This window comes from Amblyomma americanum, chromosome 2 (assembly GCF_052857255.1).
Source record: "Amblyomma americanum isolate KBUSLIRL-KWMA chromosome 2, ASM5285725v1, whole genome shotgun sequence".
Taxonomy (NCBI): domain Eukaryota; kingdom Metazoa; phylum Arthropoda; class Arachnida; order Ixodida; family Ixodidae; genus Amblyomma; species Amblyomma americanum.
The window spans coordinates 65,990,185-66,008,206 of record NC_135498.1 but is presented as its reverse complement, the minus strand read 5'-3'; the positions used below and the strand labels follow the sequence as shown (position 1 = coordinate 66,008,206).

Genomic DNA, 18,022 nt, shown 5'->3' with positions numbered 1-18,022 from the left:
GAAGACATCAAGCAAACATACCTAGGAAACGTGACTCGCACCAGCCTACCAGAATATGGGGGACCCCCAAATGAGGAGCTAGACGCACCCATAACGGAGGTTAAGTGAGAGCGGAAATAATCAGGCTTAAAACGAAATCGGCCCCAGGACCAGATGGAATAACAAACAAAATGTTGCGAAATCTAGACGATGAGTCGATCACAGCTATAACAAAATATGTACAGCAGGTATGGGAGAAGGGTGAACTTCCGAAACAATGGAAAGAAGCTAGCATCATACTAATTCCCAAACCGGGCAAGCCCCCTAAGATTGAGAACCTCAGGCCGATTTCCCTCACATCGTGTGTAGGGAAACTAATTAAACATGTAATCCAAACAAGGCTAACCCGATTCATGGAAGATAATGAACTATGGCCGAATGAGATGGTCGGATTCCGGCCGGGCCTAAGCACCCAGGATGTGATGTTGATTCTCCAGCACGACATCATAGACTCGCGATCGAGAGATATAAAAGCAATCCTAGGTCTAGACCTCAAGAAAGCTTTTGACAATGTCAAACACGAGGCAATCCTGACAGAACTTCAGGAAATAGGCGTAGGAGGCAGTACCTACAATTATATAAAGAACTTCCTGACCGACAGGACGGCAAAGATAAGATACCAAGATTTGGAGTCGGAAGAAATAGAGCTGGGAAACAGAGGTACTCCACAAGGATCGGTACTCTCTCCACTCCTCTTCAATCTGGCAATGAGGGGTCTCCCAGCTAAACTTGGAAGAATAAAAAGCCTAAATTTCAGCACCCATGCTGACGACATAAACGTCTGGATAAACAAAGGTAGCGACGCAGAAATAGAGAACAAGCTGCAAACGGCTGCAGATACAGCGGTAGAGTACATAGCAGCTAGGGGGCTTGCCTGCTCACCAGAAAAATCAGAACTCTTAATGTGCAACCCCAAATCATTAAGGCTGGAAAAAGACAGCGATCTCAAAATCATGGTCGGAAACACACCAGTACCCAAAGTATACAAAATAAGAATATGAGGTCTTTTCATTCAAAGTAACGGATACAACGACGAAACCATAAAGCAATTGGAAGGCTACGTAGCACAGATGACTGGGATATTCAGAAGAATAGCCCTCAAGGGAAGAGGGCTAAAGGAAAGGAGCCTAGTTAAGATGGTACAAGCGTACGTCATCAGCCGACTCAGCTACGCTACACCATATCTAATCATCCGGGCCTGAGAAAGAGATAAATTGGACTCAATAATGAGGAGATGCTACAAACGAGGACTCGGAATACCCATAAGCACCTCAACCGAAAGACTCCTAGCAATGGGAATCCATCATACATGGAAAGAAGCAGCCGAAACAGTAAGGACCGCCCAGCAGGAAAGACTCAGCCTAACACACACAGGCAGGGCCATTCTATACATGGTGGGACTGCAGACAGACAGAGGCATGCAAAAGAAACAGGATATTCCAAGAAAAATCACGGAACAGCTGAGGATTGACCCGCTTCCCAAGAACATGCATCCCACCTTCAATAAGGAAAGGAGGGAAAAAGAGCTGAAGCACTAGTCAAATGCTTCAGCGAAGTAAACAGCGAGACAGTGGCATACACAGATGCGGCGAGCGGCAAACTGGGAGCAGCAGTAGCCTCGGTAGTAGATGGCCAAGGTAAAGCAATCTCGGCAGCAACAATACGCAGCCGCAATCCAGAGGTAGCGGAAGACGTAGCAATAGCGCTTGCTTGCGTAGGCACCAAGGCAAGTTACATAATAAGCGACAGCAAAACAGCCATCTACAATTACGGAAGGGGCAGAGTAGCACCAGAAGCGGTGCGAATATTAGTTGAAAGGAAAATTGATAGGAAAATTAGCCTCATATGGGCACCAGCTCACGTCAGTTCCAGACAACGAGGCGGCGCATCTCTTAGCCCGAGATCTCTACATCCGGGCAAGAGCAGAGCCGCCCGATTGCAAGGAGGAGCTTGACGAGAGACTACAGACATACACGGCGATAATAGAAAACTACAGATTACAGCGAAGAACTGTCCCTCCACCGGACAAAGAGCTCGGAAACAGTGAGGCAACAACTTGGCCCAGATTACAGGCAGGAAACTACATAAATCCGGAATGGGCATCACACTTTTCATTTCATTTCATTTATTGATCCCTTAAAGGCCCGAAGGCATTACATACGTCTTGAAAGACGAAGACATAGACGATAAATGTAAGGAATGCGGAAAGATGGCGACCCTTGACCACATAATCTGGCAATGCACACACTCCCCAGGGGTCAATGAAGGAATAAATAGTAGAGAAGCCTGGGAGACCCTTCTGCAAAGCGCGGACCCCGCCATGCAGAGGATAGCCATCCATCTGGCGGTAGAGGCCGCGAAGATCAGCAACTATTTGCCTGCATCTAGTCGCGGAGGCGCCGGCCCCTGCCCCTAGGCCTGCGCGCCAGGGGTAGGGAGTAGCGGGTCTCCATTTCTCATGGAAATAAAAGTTTTTGGAATGGAATGGAATGGCTGTCCGTGACGCACACACCACGTGACAGTCTCAGCTCTGCCAGTGCTGCCGTCCTCCGTGTTCCTCACCCCTTCGCTTCTCCAGCGCGGGCGGGCAAATGAATGTCACCTCTTTTGTACGTGCGTCAATGAGGGTACGATTTGAGTGACGTCGCTCTACGCTCTCCATGCAAGCGCGCGGTTTTCGAATGCCGCGAGAAAAATGGCCATTATTATAGTCGAGCTATGGCGGCGAGAGCAACTGCGTTTTCGAAATTCTATAAACCGATATGGCTATCAATAACATCAACATACAGATGTCCAATTTCAATCAGTGCCAGTCGGAAATAGCTAAAAAGTTAATTATAAGAATTTAGTTAATTACTTTGCCGGTTAGCATGATTCGCCTGTTTGTTTATGTTTTTTTGACGTACGCTAAAACAGGTATTACTATGTGCAAAAAGCTTCTCTTAACCTCAAAAGGCCTATATTTAAACGTATTGTACCTTTAAAGAAAATACCTGGTATATATGTTTCACTAACTCTGTTTACGTTGTTCGAGCAGATCCCTCTCACAGATTTATTTCTAGTATATTTTCCTCCATTTTCCAGTCGTACAGCCCTGTGGTGGAGGCCAGTGACAGTCTGTAAAGGCCCCAGTACTGCATGACGAGTTCATACTAGCATCGCGTCTCGTGGAATGCCTTTAAATCTCGGACGTTTCTAGATTTCGCAAAGAAGATTACGATATCAGCTGTTAAATTCTAGTGCCTCGCAAAATTTTTCTAGGAAATCGAGAGGCAGCTTTCGTTTGATTTGTGGCATAATAGCAGTGCATCAGAAATGGTAACGTAACGCGCCGAGTACCGACATCCAGATGTGTTCAGACGTGTATTCACTATGCATCTGTAATTTGCCCACCTACGCAGCCTCAGATTGCTGCTCAGGGTGTGTTTCTTGAAACGAATTTGCAGGTTGCTGCGGTTTAGCAGGAAGATGAGACGGCATGCTACTGGGCATTCCAAAGTTATCCAGAAACAAGAAATGCTAGGGATCCCGACAGGCGACACGAACGACGCTCATCAGTGTGATCGGTGTGAAGTCCTTTGGGTCCGCTTTATGTTCCTCGAAAACATACGTTTCCGATGGTCGCTTGTTGATGTAGTCGGATGCAACAAAACACCAAAAATGAGAAGCATAAAAAGAACGCAACGCCCAACGTGGGGCTCGAACCCACGACCCTGAGATTAAGAGTCTCATGCTCTACCGACTGAGCTAGCCGGGCGATGGGTGACGGGACAGAGAAGCATGTATTAACGCACATGCTAGCTGGCCCGTCAGGCAGCAACCCATCTGGAGTCTTGCCAAGGGGCGTGGCAGAGTTCATTGGCCGATGTCTTAGTGGCCGCCGCAGAGCAGCGGTACTGCTGCAGCCTCGCCGAGCAAATGTGTGCAGCACCTGGAACTGTGCCAGCCGAAACCAGAAACTCAGATACGAAGCATAGTAGAAAACGAAGGAAAATAGCAAATCTTCTCGGTGGCTCGGTGAGGCAACCATATGGCGCTCGCGTGCAGTCCGACGTCTCGTCCACACTTCGTGCTAAGATTGCGGGCGCACCGACCACAGTAGCGCCCACGTTAATTAGTGGCACGGAAGATGAGCTCGGGAAGAACTGTGCCTCCAATTTGCATACAATTTTCTCTGGCATCAAAGATACAACCTTCAGCGTATCGGAGAGCTAAATGATTAAAACCTCCACTGCTAGCCTTTCTTAATGGTTATACGAAGGAAAACATTCAGGGTATATTATCCAAGATAAGGGAACCCGGATGAAAAAACATGTAAGCGCATCTAGTTTTCAAGGCATAGCATGAGGCTCGGTGTAACGATTCTTGCTGCGTTCTAAAGACGCTGTTCAAATATGTCGTCCTTTGTATAATGCCTTTCTTAAGCGAACAAATGCTTCATTCATTCATTCTCACCCTTAAAGAATCTAGGTTACCAGGATCCACCCAAGAAACGAACCAGCCCACATTATTTTCCGTTTTTGCTTCAAGGTCGAAGTACGTACATGTGCGCTTGCTTTTAAAAAATTGGCGTTAGTTTAGCTCTGGTTAAATCTGGAGTGACGCGATAGCTACAGCTGGCTGAGTTGAACTTGGTCACGTGAAACACCACGTGGTCAGCCACGGTGCCGCGCCGCCGGAGCTGCTGCGCACCACGTGACCAACCACGTGACCACGTGGCGCCACGGCGCCGTCACGCTGAAGGCTCGAAATGCTACCATAATGTAGCTATCGCTACAAAACGTGAATACATCTCGTGTTGATGATGGCGACATCGGCAAATTTACCCGTGGCGCTTCCCTCGTTCAGATACTGCTGCTAAATGTTGCACTTCGGGAGGGAATATGTTTGGGCGCGTTTGTTCATTGTTACACAAAAAGCATGGCACGGTAACTACAGAGGACGAGGCAGGGACATGACAAGCGCTTGTTGTTAAATAAATTTCCTAAATTTCGCACATGGATTTGTCTCTCAGTTTACTTCTAGCGCAGAGAGCTTTAGCTCAGGCGGCGTTTTTGCTGTGACAAACTGACTCCTTTCGCGTACACGCACCCCCCCCCCCCCCCCGGCTTTATTCACGTATTCGCGTTGCCAGCAGGCATGCAGAAAGTATGCCCATAAAAATATCAACCTGCGGCGCCAGCTTAGGCCAGTGGTGACAACGTCGTGATCCTTTACAAAGCGCTGCCTCGCGAAGTAAAAGGGACAAAACAATTTATTCGCCCACTTCTCGTTGTATGTCGATAGTTATTGAGCACCCTAGCCTCGTGCCATTGTACGCGCGAGGCAGGCAGAAAGGCTAGCGAGCTGGGCAGTCAGATGCTGGAACGGGAGGGGCTTCACTTACCCTTCCTTTGTACTGGTATTCAGTTATAAAAGCCGCTGCTACCGAGTTCGTTAAAATCGCCTATTCCGACGGATATAATCAATCGCAGAAGTGCTAAGAAAAAAAAGAAGAGCAGAATCCCTGCCGCGATGGCCGCCTTTAAGCGGAGACAAGATGAGAAATTCAAGCGGGTTTTGGAAATCTCTGCGTGCCCGAAATTATTTGGGAACCAGTAATTAGGGCGCCACTATCTCTTTCTACCATCTATTTTATAAGTTCCTTCACTGGCCGGTTCAGGTGTCCAGCGAGAGTGAGGCATTTGTGGGGCGTTTTCTTATCTCAAAAACATTCACATTTGCAGTAAACCAAAGATACAAAGCAAAAACAGTCAGTCCAAAGAGCGAATGAAGCGAATAGCGGTGCAGGCCACTCGAGGCCACTGTCCCGTCAAGAGTAAAAACGATACGCTGCCGCGATGGCTTTTCCTGCAAGGGCTTCAAACGATGCTCTCAAGGCACTGTACTTAAGGAAAAGAAGCCGGACGGGCCTCCATCCCCGTCGATAGCTCAGTTGGTAGAGCGGTGGACTGTAGGAGGCTTCGCACTATGGGCATCCATAGGTCGCTGGTTCGAATCCAGCTCGACGGAGAAGTTTGTTTTCCTGGCTTCCTGAGTAACTTAGCGCAGTGAACAAGTGCTGTGATTACCTTCAGCAGTTATTTCCGCCGTCCTATTAAAGCTTTTACTAAAGTGTTCTAGATATGCGTTAGGGTGCGAAAGTTCAACTTTACGTAAGAATTTGCGGAGTTGTCATAATCATAAACGGCGGAGCTGAATACTGGGCCCACCTAGCGAACGTTCCCTTTAAGAACTATCAGCCGTAAGGTGGTTGCGCATGGGTGCCACACGCATGCGTAGTTTGTTCCCAGCCCGGTAACTGTGCAGTACCGATGTAGCCGCAAGCTAGAGCTTAATAATAGTAATGAATGGTTTTGGGGGAAAGGAAATGGAGCAGTATCTGTCTCATATATCGTTGAAGGCCTGAACCGCGCCGTAAGGGAAGGGATAAAGGAGGGAGTGAAAGAGGAAAGGAAGAAGAGGTGCCGTAGTGGAGGACTCCGGATTAATTTCGACCACCTGGGGATCTTTAACGTGCACTGACATCACACAGCACACGGGCGCCTTAGCGTTTTTCCTCCATAAAAACGCAGCCGCCGCGGTCGGGTTTGAACCCCGGAACTCCGGATCAGTAGTCGAGCGCCCTAACCACTGAGCCACCGCGGCGGGTTAGCTAGAGCTTTCCACAAATCAAACGCGTGGAACACATGCCATGGTAGCTCCTGGAAATAGCTGTACTCGGTAACGCTAATCTCAAACGCTCAATGAACGTAGAAAACACGGAAAGCGCATCTGTAGCACGGTCTTCACCGTACGCGCAAATTATCGTAAACTAAAAAGGGCGCAGTGTAACGTTATCAGCTAATTGTTATGTCGTCAAGAATTTGCGTTGTAAAATGACGCACCGTAGTTGCGGCTGGCTTGGCGCTACCCAGTTCCCTTGAAGGTAACAGTGTACTGTTGCGCCGCGTTTCCCCACTCACCGGGCGTGACCCTTCAGGTCACGACCCCTAACACCTCTCTCTATGATTCATAAATGTGTTCGCCACCCGCTCACCGGTATACATTCTTATGAAGCGGCTTTCTGCGTGGCTGCCGAGAACATAAATCCTAAAATGTGATGAAATACTTGATAAACTGGGAGTGCGGTCGCAGTCCAATTTCCTTAAACTTTATGCAAGCAAATCCAAAGCGATATTATTTAGCGCCCGAAATAATATATTTAAGGTTAACAGTACACTACGATATTTAGGCGAACCTATCGAACATGTCCAACAACATAAAATTCTAGGCGTAAAGTTTCACATCGATGTGAGCTGGAACGATCATATCGGTCACACATGTAAAAAGCTTTCTGTCGTTGCTGGCGTGCTATCCCGCTGTCGAATGGTACTGCCTGTAAAAGCTAGGCTTCAAGTATATTATGACTTCATTTCTCTCAAATAAACTATTGCAACCTACTTTAGCCTATTACAACAAAAACCAGCATAAACAAAATCAGTGTCCTTACAAATAAAATTATGCGCCCTAAAGCAAATATTGATTATGTCTTGACCACCGCCGATAGTTTTTCTGACTACAATATTATCCGAATCCATCGCTTTTATGAGTATCGCATCTTAAAGTCACTTCTCTTTTCCACAAAGGAGTCCCAAAGCGACTAAGGTTTTCAGGGACGCTATAGCGGAGGGCTGCGGATAAATTCGACCAGCTGGGGATTACTTAACATGCCCTGACAACGCACATTACACGGGCTGCCTTCATTTCGATGGAGTCGAAATACGACTCCCGTAGGTGGGATCGAGCCCGCCTGTTTCGGGTCAGCTGCCGAGTGCCTTAACCACTGAGCCTCAGCGGATGCTGAGAAAGGGAATCATGGCAGCCTAGATTCATGTGTGTGAGAATAAATGAAGCGTTTGTTGGCTTAGCACTGGCTTTCAACAAAGGAAGACACACTTGATTAACGTCTTTAGAAGGTAGCAACAATGGTTGCATCAAGCCTCATCCGGCACCTTGGAAAGTTTATGCGCAAAGACGTTTCTGCATTAGGCTCCCTTTGCATGTATTAATTTCTTTCGCAACCTTTCAAAAAGATTCGATGTTTGAACCACTTAGCTCGATGACACGCAGAAAGTTGCAACCATGCTTCTCGAGGCATCTGTGCCAGAGGATTCCGTCATCGATCGCGATCATTTGTTTCTTCAACCGCCAGAATAATCTATTGTCTTGAACGAACTTCGCATGCAAACTGGAGGCACAATTCTCCCCGAAGCAATCTTCCGGGGTGCTAACGTGGACGCGGCAGCGCTCCTTGTTTCATCCAGCCGAGTCGGTACATCCGCGATCTTTATCGAAGTCAGCGCGAAGTGTGGTCGAGACGTCGGAGTGCACGCCAGCGCCAGGTTAGTTGCGTCGTGCCACCGAGAAGACGCTTTTCTTCGTTTTCTACGCTACTTGGCGTCTCGGTTTCTGGTTTCCGCTGGCACAGCTCCAGGTGCTGCACACGTTTGCTCGGCGAGGTTGCAGTAGTAGCGCTGCTCTGTGGCGGCCGCTATAACATCGGCCAATGAACTCTGCGTACCCCTTTGCAAAGCTCCAAAAGAATTGCCGCCTATCCGTGCAGCCAACCGACGTTACTCTGCCGCCTCGGCCGTTGCCCGGCTAGCTCAGTCGGTAGAGCATGAGACTCTTAATCTCAGGGTCGTGGGTTCGAGCCCTACGTTGGGCGTAAGTCCTTTTTAGGCTCCTCAATTCTTGAAGCGAAAAGCTTCACTACGCCAGCTTTTGGAGCTGTCAGCGGGGCCGCAAGTCTTTGAATGTAATTGACCCGCCGCAGTGGCTCAGTGGTTAGGGCGCTCGACTACTGATCCGGAGTTCCCGGGTTCGATCCCGACCGCGGCGGCTGCGTTTTTATGGAGGAAAAACGCTAAGGCGCCCGTGTGCTGTGCGATGTCAGTGCACGTTAAAGATGCCCAGGTGGTCGAAATTATTCCGGAGCCCTCCACTACGGCACCTATTTCTCTCTTTCTTACTTCACTCCCTCCTTTATCCCTTCCCTTACGGCGCTGTTCAGGTGTCCAACGATATATGAGACAGATACTGCGCCATTTCCTTTCCCCAAAAAACCAATTATTATTAGCTAGAGGTCCAACCATGATCATAACTGGTGGTAGCCAGGTTCGACACATGACGTCAGCTACAGCAGCGACACCAGCGGCTGTTACACAATCTATCTAAACTTTGACCTTGACCTTTGATGTTTTGCCCTTTGACTTTTAACCTTTCACATTTTACCTTGACCTCCGGTTCTGCTGGCATCGCATGCGCAGGTCATGGAAGTGGGTTCTACATAAAACGCCGGTGCATTTCAGCGGGATCCATGGGTGTGATCGATGCGACGCCTGCCATGGAGACTGACACCCGAAACATGCCCGTAAGGGAAAGTAAATGAAATGAAAATTAGTTTTAAGGAAAGGAAATTACGCCTTTCTCACATATCTCGGTGGACACCCGAGCCGCGTCTATGGAAACCGCCAGTCGCTCGACCACGAACGCAGCCAGGGAGATGCAGCTTTTTGCTTTGGACCAGGGTTAACCAGAGCTAAACCACCAACAATTTTTCTCAAAACCGACAGAGGTTTTATACCGCCCGGCCCTGGCTTCGGACTCCCATCGGCGAAATCCGTGATGGCGGCTGGAAGTGCTATACAGTATAAAACACCCCACTCATTCAAAGCCAGCAATAATGGTTACAGTAGACGGAGCAGATACTTTACATTTTGATGTAAATATAGACACATCTTCTGCTTCCATTGTTGGTTGAAGGAAGTAATCTAGCGCAACCAGCGTAGTAGAAAGCTTCTTTAGCCTTAAAGAGAATCATCTCCTATTTTTCCGCGTAATGTTTACGTAAATCCGCGCAAAAAACTTGTTCGCCATAGATGGCCCTTTAACGGAACGTGAAAGCTCTTTAAAATGAATGCTCTGGCTCCATGCGCAGTACACTGGCGGACGTCACTGCTCTTACTCCGCATATTTCGATATATCTGCATAGGTCGAGCAACATCGGCAATCATATTTATTAACGAGAAACATTACTTGGCTGTGTCGGCGAGTGGGTGTCCGCAAACCGTGTTGACAGCCGTTGTATCGTTCTCAGAACAGTAACATCAAACGAACGATAATAATCGATAGGGTATTTTGTGAGGGTGATGTGCGACAAAATTTGTTGTCGATGGGATGAATAGTTAATTAAAACAGAGAACCGGAAAATCGTCGAAATAACGTGGACGTCGATAAAATGAGAGGACGGGAAAACAACCGTGCATGGAAGAAAAGTGGAAAAATAGAATTGAAATAATGTTTTAAATAGATTTAAATGTGTTTGATGAGTGATAATAATTGAACTAAAAAGTTTCAAGGAGATACAGTAATTTCTTAATCAATCAGAAGCAAAAGTCGTCGGACGGCACAATAGTCCAGACGGGAAACCGCAATGGCGCCAAATTTGAAAACACAAAATATGTTATTTAGGAGAAAAGGGGAGTTAGTGTGATAAATTAATGCGATAAATTAAGGAAATAAAGCGATACAATGAGTGTAAACGCGGTGGCGGCGAACCAATGCGGCTACCATGATAACACGTTTTCGCATTTGCACACGTGAGCAGAATTAAGTGCCCTCAAATTTTTTTGAAGCCTAATTTATTCTTTACTTTTTGGATAGTTTTACAATTGACAGTTTTTTCGATTTTATAAATCTTCCAAACAACTGGATTCGTGCTTTTACACATTTTTGTGAATCAGGAGTAATACAAGGCTTTCGCGGTTTCTTTAACATAGGTAAAGTTATTTTAGGAAAAGCGCAATGGTATAGATAGCTGTGATTTTTTCTATGAACATATAGTATAGGATATTAAACGCTTTTCGCAGAATGACACATTCCAATTTATATTGTATAAATGCTGTCAAATAAAATAATGGGTCATTGCTGACAGCGGTATTGGCAGCACTATCTGAGTGACTACCATGCGTACCATGTCTTTTATAAGCAAAGATCTCATCTTGATCTTGGACTTTTTTCTCTCTGTTTTTATATGTTAGGGCATTAAAACAATGAGTACAAGCTCCTCCTGGCCTGGTGCTCGGCGTATTTAGGGTGAAATGCTTCGAAAATGGGTCTTTGACCCCATCTTGAGCAAACGAAAGTATCTTGTGCCATGGCGCTCTTTGGCCACAGATGCCCTTGCACCATAAAAATCCATCACCCTTATCAAAACAATTGAAGAGCCAAAGTGCACTAAGGAATGTCCGAGAAACGGCCCGGTCAATTTTTTAACGCACGAGCGTAAGGAGATGAAGGGCAGGAAAGGATACAGACGAAAGAAGCAAAAAGTACCTGACACCAAGAAATATTTAGGGGAATGGACTATTTTTCTTTCCTGTTTGTGTTGATTACAGCAACAAATTAGTTGTTTAAGCGTCTAGGCAGAGAATAATTTCACACAGAGTAGAGGAAAAAGCCCTACGCCACCGGTGCGACCCGAACCAATGCCCTCCACATTTCGCAAGCAGCCCGTTGGTAGAGCACTCGACATGCTGAACTCATTAATTCGGATCTCACTGGTAATGTTGCTTTTGGCCTACTTTCTTTGAAATTAAATTGTGAGCGATTACGCAATTCTTTTTATATAATAATAAAGAAACAACTCAAATAATCACAGTTACGTCATATTTTTTTTGTTTCCAGTGACAGATGACTTCTTTTTATGACAAATGTCTTGTGCTGCTGTCTGAACAAGCCAAAATCAACGTGTCCTGCTGCTCGAGGAAAATAGACTTTGTGGGTGATGCTCATCTGTCATTTTGACGTCTACCGCCAAGTCATGCTCAGCAGACCACCAATTATCCCGCATAAGCATGTAAAAGACGTAATTTTCCACACTCACCAGAGGAACCTAAGATTGGAGGCTAACGAAAAGGCTAGATACATAATCAGCACGTCGCAGTGGTGAGCTGGTCAGCCCTGAGAATGGTGCCACCACTCTAAATGAGCATTTCGCTTCAGTTTCCGCACTCGTAAAGCTCACCTTCAAGAGTCGGATACGCACTTTTGTTCACAAGCAATGAAAGGAATAGAACAATAATGCAGACGTCGGCTTACCAAACTTTATTCGCTCACTTAGTCTGACAACGTCACTTGCCTACGACAAAATCAATAATGAGAGACAGAAAAATTCTGAATTACTGAAATATCAAATGCTATGACTAATATTTTCACAATTTCTCAGCACTGCTAACGTGCCTGACGACTGGAAAATAGCACTCAGGAAAATCGGGGGACCACAAAGACACACTAAGTCAGTCAACTTCCATCCTCAACAGCACGGCCGTAGGAAGCTACTTTTATGCGCAACCCAGTTAACCACATTTACTCGTTTCATTACAATACGTGGCCGCTACCCCGTGACTGGTTCACATTTTCGGCTTCTAGAAGGACTTTGATCGTGTCTTCCATGACCACATATTCTTGAAGGTGTCCGGCCTTGTAGCTACACAAATTTTTTAAACGTAAGTAGCGCACTCCTTGAGAAGAGTGTAATAATTAATAATTTGTAATCATAATTCTTCCTTTTTGAGGCTAAAATCGCGTGTTCCACAGGACGCGTGGCTGTTTACTTTATTTTTAGTAATACACATGAAAGACCTGACTTCTAACACTGTTTAAACTGAGGTTGTTCGCTGACACCGTCTTCGTAGACGACGCCTTCATTGAGCAAGTATTCATGAACGCACACCAAAAACGCTTAAACGCTGTCATACGTGGCGTTAATTTTGCCTCACGCCATTAAACTTTGGGAAATACAAGGCTAAGAAATTTTGCCGCCTTCACATTGCAACTCACACTACAATACCATCTCAGCTTTATACTGGTTATCCACGCGCCATCATATAAATACAGATTTTCACGTGACATCATCGCTGTAATTGGTGGCACATATCGAAACGTTCTGTTGCGAAGACTCGCCGAACTTGGGACTATGGCGTGATCTAGGCCACTCAGACCAAAGGTTGAATACGCTTAATCTTTCTGGAACACTTCGTAAGCACACCTCGCTGCTGTCTTCGCAGGCATTCATAACAGCGCTGCGCGATTTCTCACCTCGGCCTGCTGAAAAAAATTAAGCGTGGCGTCACAAAAAAGAAACCTTGAGCTCACACCCCTGGCATAGCGTCTCCTTTGGTCTTGTTCATGCGTTCTCACATTTTAACACCACCAACAGTACTGACATGCACTAAAATAGACATCTAAGAACTCTTTTATGTTACAGGTACTTTTTGCAGCGAGAGCTACACTGGGGCTGCCAGTCAAGCATTTCGCGATGGCCGAGGAAGGAAATTTGTGCGCATGCGCCGTTACCATGACAACCGGAGAGGAGCAGCAGGTGCGGCGTGCGCTTCGCCATCGCCGCGTCCGCTCCAGCGTCGGAGCCGCGCGTGACGTCACGCGGATGAGCAGTTGTGATGACGTGCCGATACCATAGTAACAAGAAAGACCACACAGGCGCGCTTCGCCGCCACCTCGCCGCACGCCGCACTATCACTCGAACCACGCGTCGCATGCGCAGCAATGCGTATAAAAATCGGCGATGTAATGGGCGGCTGTATAAGAACGTTTGACATGAAAGCAGAGAAGGAGAGTCCAGCCTCTACGAAACAGATGTATAGACAAGAGAAGATTAACTCTTCCGATCCTGAGGTTGTCGCCTGGCACTTGGGTACTCAACCAAGAGAGAATGAGCGTAAGAAGTCGAAGAGAGCAGCGGAGACACCCGAACAGAGAGGAACGGTTTACCAAACGAATATGCTAGAATGGCGAGCGTAATAGAGGGTGCAAAGCCGCAGAGATGGAGCATCAATAAAAGATGGGTATACAGAGTGTCTCTCATTGCTAAACATATAGTGACCACAACAAGTTCAGCCAGGGAAACGTACCTTTCGCTACATACATCCTGGCATAGCCGAGCTAAGCCACTGACAATTTTTTAGTTAGCCTTCTCATTGTGGCGAGTATCAGGGAAGCTTTTAAATTCCGCGTAGTTGGTTATTTAGGTACGAATAGTTATTCAAATTTTCATGCCTGTGTCAATTTGCTTATTGGAGCGCTTCAAGGGCAGATTGAAATCTGTGAGCCGACTGCAACCAAGGAGTAGGAAATAGGGAAACAAAAGTCTATGTTCGTGTTGCCTTGTGGAGAACCTGTTTCCCCCCCTCCATTTCGACGCGGTCCATCTTCACCATCATGCGTCAGGACAGCACCAGCTGGAGGAGCAGGAAAGTCTCCCTCATGGGAGAAGCGGAAACAGCGACGGGAACGCCACCTCATAGGTTACTCATAGGTTCCTCGGAGCCGTTGTGTGTTCCTTCGAGATAAGGCCAACGTCACGAGCGGTTGCAGCTGCACGCTCTCCTCACCTTCCGCGGCCGGCGCACGGAGATCCGTCGTGCCTTGCCGCTGGACTTAAGGTTCCATTCAGCGAAGCGAGCGCCGCAAACGTGCGCTCTCGTCTCCTTCCCCAGCAAATGCTCGGGGATGGCTTGGCTCCAAGAATGCGCGCGCACGGGAAAACCCGGCCGGCATTGTCGATGCATACAAATGTTCTCCGCCGATATCTCCGAAGTCGCGCCCCTGCCCCAGCGGGTCAGTCGGAAGCCCTTCTTACGTAGCCTTCTATTTCCGAGGAATGCCTCGTTGATGCTCTGTAGCTAGCTGGCCCGCTCTATGTATTTATTGAAAGTGTAATAAATACGATATGAGTGTTCACGCTTTGTCGTCCCTTCCCTTTGTTCCCACGAGCACGAACCCCTCCGCGGTTAGCGAGCGGGAACGCTGCATAAGAGGAGTGGGAGTGCGGGAGTGAAAGGCTGTCCCCCCACCCCATATTTCCACAGCCTAGAGGATTAGGACCGGCATGTATTGCTGAAAGAAAAATAATCAGAATAAAAGAAAACGTTGCCGACAACAGGAGAAAAAATAATATGGAAAAAGAGGCGCAACACTCAAGATGTAAAATTTTTCACGATATTTTTGGATTTAGCTCTCACCAAAAGGGCTTGTTTTGTGTGCCTCCTATCTCTCTTTCTACTAGGGCCCATAACGCACGCAAACATTTTCTCCGAGACGCGTGTGCGTCTTCGCTTCCTTCTCACCATTACTTTCAGATATTTCAGCATGGAACAAACTCCCTGCTCAGTTTATTTATCTACAGATACTATCAGCCCAAAATAGGGCCTCAGTAGGACTTCCTTGATACCACCTAACGTGAGGACGTAAAGAAAAGAAAACCGTGCAGTGCAGACACGGAAAACACAGTGCAAAATTACAAGAAATTGAAGTTCCACAATGCCCCGCCGTGGTGGCTCAGTGGTTAGGGCGCTCGACTACTGATCCGGAGTTCCCGGGTGCGAACCCGACCGCGGCGGCTGCGTTTTCATGGAGGAAAAACGCTAAGGCGCCCGTGTGCTGTGCGATGACAGTGCACGTTAAGATCCCCAGGTGGTCGAAATTATTCCGGAGCCCTCCACTACGGCACCTCTCTCTTCCTTTCTTCTTTCACTCCCTCATTTACCCTTCCCTTACGACGCGGTTCAGGTGTCCAACGATATATGAGACAGACTGCGCCATTTCCTTTCCCCCCAAAACCAATTAAAAAAAAGTTCCACAATACAGTATGCTGGGCGAGTCGGTTTTTAACTTCCATATCTACAGCGCTAAAGACGGGACAGAATGAACACACACGTCACACAACAGAGCGGCGCTCTGTTGTGTGTGTTCCTTCCTTCCCGTTTGTAGCGCTGTAGATATGGAGGTTAAATCCGAACTCGCCCAGCATACTGTATTGTGGAACTTCATTTCTCTTTTGCGTGTGCTCTTGATCCTTCCCAAGTGGTACCAGTGGTCGCTGCGGCTACATGCAGAGCTCCCTCGTTAGGCTTTTGCATTCGGAAGAGAATCCTTCCACCCAGCCTTTTCACCCTATTTGGCGGTGTTCAACCCTCAGCGAGCCATGGAAGAAGTCTCTGCAAGCTTCTCCGGTCGAAATGGCTGCAGCAAGTGCGAGCGTACAGGGAACGCCTGAAGGTTCTGGTACATTTCTATGCGTGTCCAGATAATTCAACGATCTTGTGCCAGCAGTTATCAAGGTGTATTCACCGTACCACTGAATTCCTTTGGCAGCAGACGATCCCCAGCACTTCGTGCGCTACTTCCCAAGAAGACCCCAGCGACAGGACAACAGATACACGTCAAGGAGGGTGTCTTCCTTCCACACAACATCAGGAAAGTCCTATGCCAGGGGCCCAAGTTTGCGGTCGAGCTGAAAACATCTAGACCGGAACTATTGAGTATGGTGAGACAAGCTTCTCGGCGTGAAAAACAGCGCTCTGTTGTGTGACGTGTGTGTTCCTTCCGTCCCGTCTTTAGCGCTGTAGATATGAAAACATGAAAACGAGTGGAGTGTAGAAAGTAATATGAGAACACAATGGGACCAGAAGAGTGCACATACAGTCCAGGCGCAACACAGAGCAAAATATCTCAATGGAAGTTGTTTGATACTGCCTAACATCCGAACGGAAAGGAAACAAAGCAATGCAGAACAGTTTCAACAAAGCACTACAAAGCACATCGATACCCCACAGATCAACCTTTATTAAACACATCCGATGAGAATGATGAGAACAGTTCGCCATTCTCAACACTTACAGCTTGTTGAGGCAGCTTGTTCCAGGATGGTTATTTCGCTTTATGCGTGCTAGTTTCATTAATGTACTTCCGTTGGTTTTTCAGTGTTTTCTTATTGATAAGAATATAAAACAGATTTAACCATTTTATCTTCCTCCGAACCTCTTAGGGCGGTAAGTCGGCTCTATAGTACAATGGGTAAAGAAAATTCATCGCAGCGCACGTCCTTGCAGATGTTCTGGTTTTGATGTTACTAAAACTAATTGCGAAAAATTTTCCTCCGTGGTCGCTGACACTAGAAGCAAATTTAATCACCCTTTTGTGATTTATTCATTCCCTTGTCACAGTTTTATTCCGAATGGTCAATTGCCTTCTTGAGGGTTTCTAGTCTTCGTTGTTCTTGCATTTTTTGTTATATTTGCGCGCAAACACTGTGTTATGTTGGGGCGACATCCGCGCGCCATCTCATGTGTTTTATATCATTCCCCCCTGTCTCCTCATGTGATGCCTTTTGGGCCTTTAAGGCTGTAGTTAATGCAAATGACAGTGGTTATAGTTAGAGCATATCTTCCGGCAGTTTGATCACATTTTACTGCAATTTGGAACACTTATTTGCGTCAGGATTTCTTCAAAATGGCGTATCTGAACAAATTATAACAACTACAGGAGTCCACTGAAAAAATAACACAATGGGACGAAGAAACCCGAGAAAGGCAGCCAATCAGAACAATGGTGACAAGCAATTTCTTAGTGTGAAACGCGGGAAGGTGAGTTGCCGAGCAGGCCGCTTGGGGCCATTGTCTCATCCCACCGCATCCCGAAGGGAGGGCTGCTCTCGGCGCTCTTGAGGAAAAGAAGCCGGCGTCGCCTCCATCCCCGTCGATAGCTCATTTGGTAGAGCGGTGGACTGTAGAGGTCAATTGCTGCGGACATCCATATGTCGCTGGTTGGAATCCGGCTCGACGGACTATTCTTTTTCATATTTTTCAGCCAATCAAAGAGCAACCCACGGCTGTGAAATGATCTCCGGCAGGTTGACGTCGTCACATCAACATTTTGAATCGCAGTGCAGGCACCCCGGGGCCATTGGGTCGTCAAGAGAAAACCGTTACGTTTTGGCGCCGCCTCCCGAAGGAAGGGCTGCTTTGGGCACTCTTGCGGAAAAGAAACGCGGCCGCCGCAGCCCGGTTCGAACCCGGAATCTCCGGCCAAGTTCTTCCGGTGTACTACAGGTATATAAAACGCCCTTCAAGCGAAGGCG

General features: G+C 47.2%; 4 non-coding genes across 4 annotated transcripts; 3 read left to right on the top strand and 1 right to left on the bottom strand.

Annotated features, from left to right (window-relative positions):
• Positions 1-3,723: 3,723 nt before the first annotated feature.
• On the bottom strand, positions 3,724-3,796 carry TRNAK-CUU (transfer RNA lysine (anticodon CUU)). Its single transcript has one exon. It is a non-coding gene; the product is annotated as a tRNA-Lys (tRNA).
• Positions 3,797-5,959: 2,163 nt separating this feature from the next.
• TRNAY-GUA (transfer RNA tyrosine (anticodon GUA)) lies at positions 5,960-6,051 on the top strand. The gene is given in 2 exon segments: positions 5,960-5,996; positions 6,016-6,051. It is a non-coding gene; the product is annotated as a tRNA-Tyr (tRNA).
• Positions 6,052-8,676: 2,625 nt separating this feature from the next.
• Positions 8,677-8,749, top strand: TRNAK-CUU (transfer RNA lysine (anticodon CUU)). Its single transcript has one exon. It is a non-coding gene; the product is annotated as a tRNA-Lys (tRNA).
• An 8,888-nt stretch (positions 8,750-17,637) lies between these two features.
• TRNAY-GUA (transfer RNA tyrosine (anticodon GUA)) lies at positions 17,638-17,728 on the top strand. Its single transcript is given in 2 exon segments — positions 17,638-17,674; positions 17,693-17,728. It is a non-coding gene; the product is annotated as a tRNA-Tyr (tRNA).
• Positions 17,729-18,022: the final 294 nt, after the last annotated feature.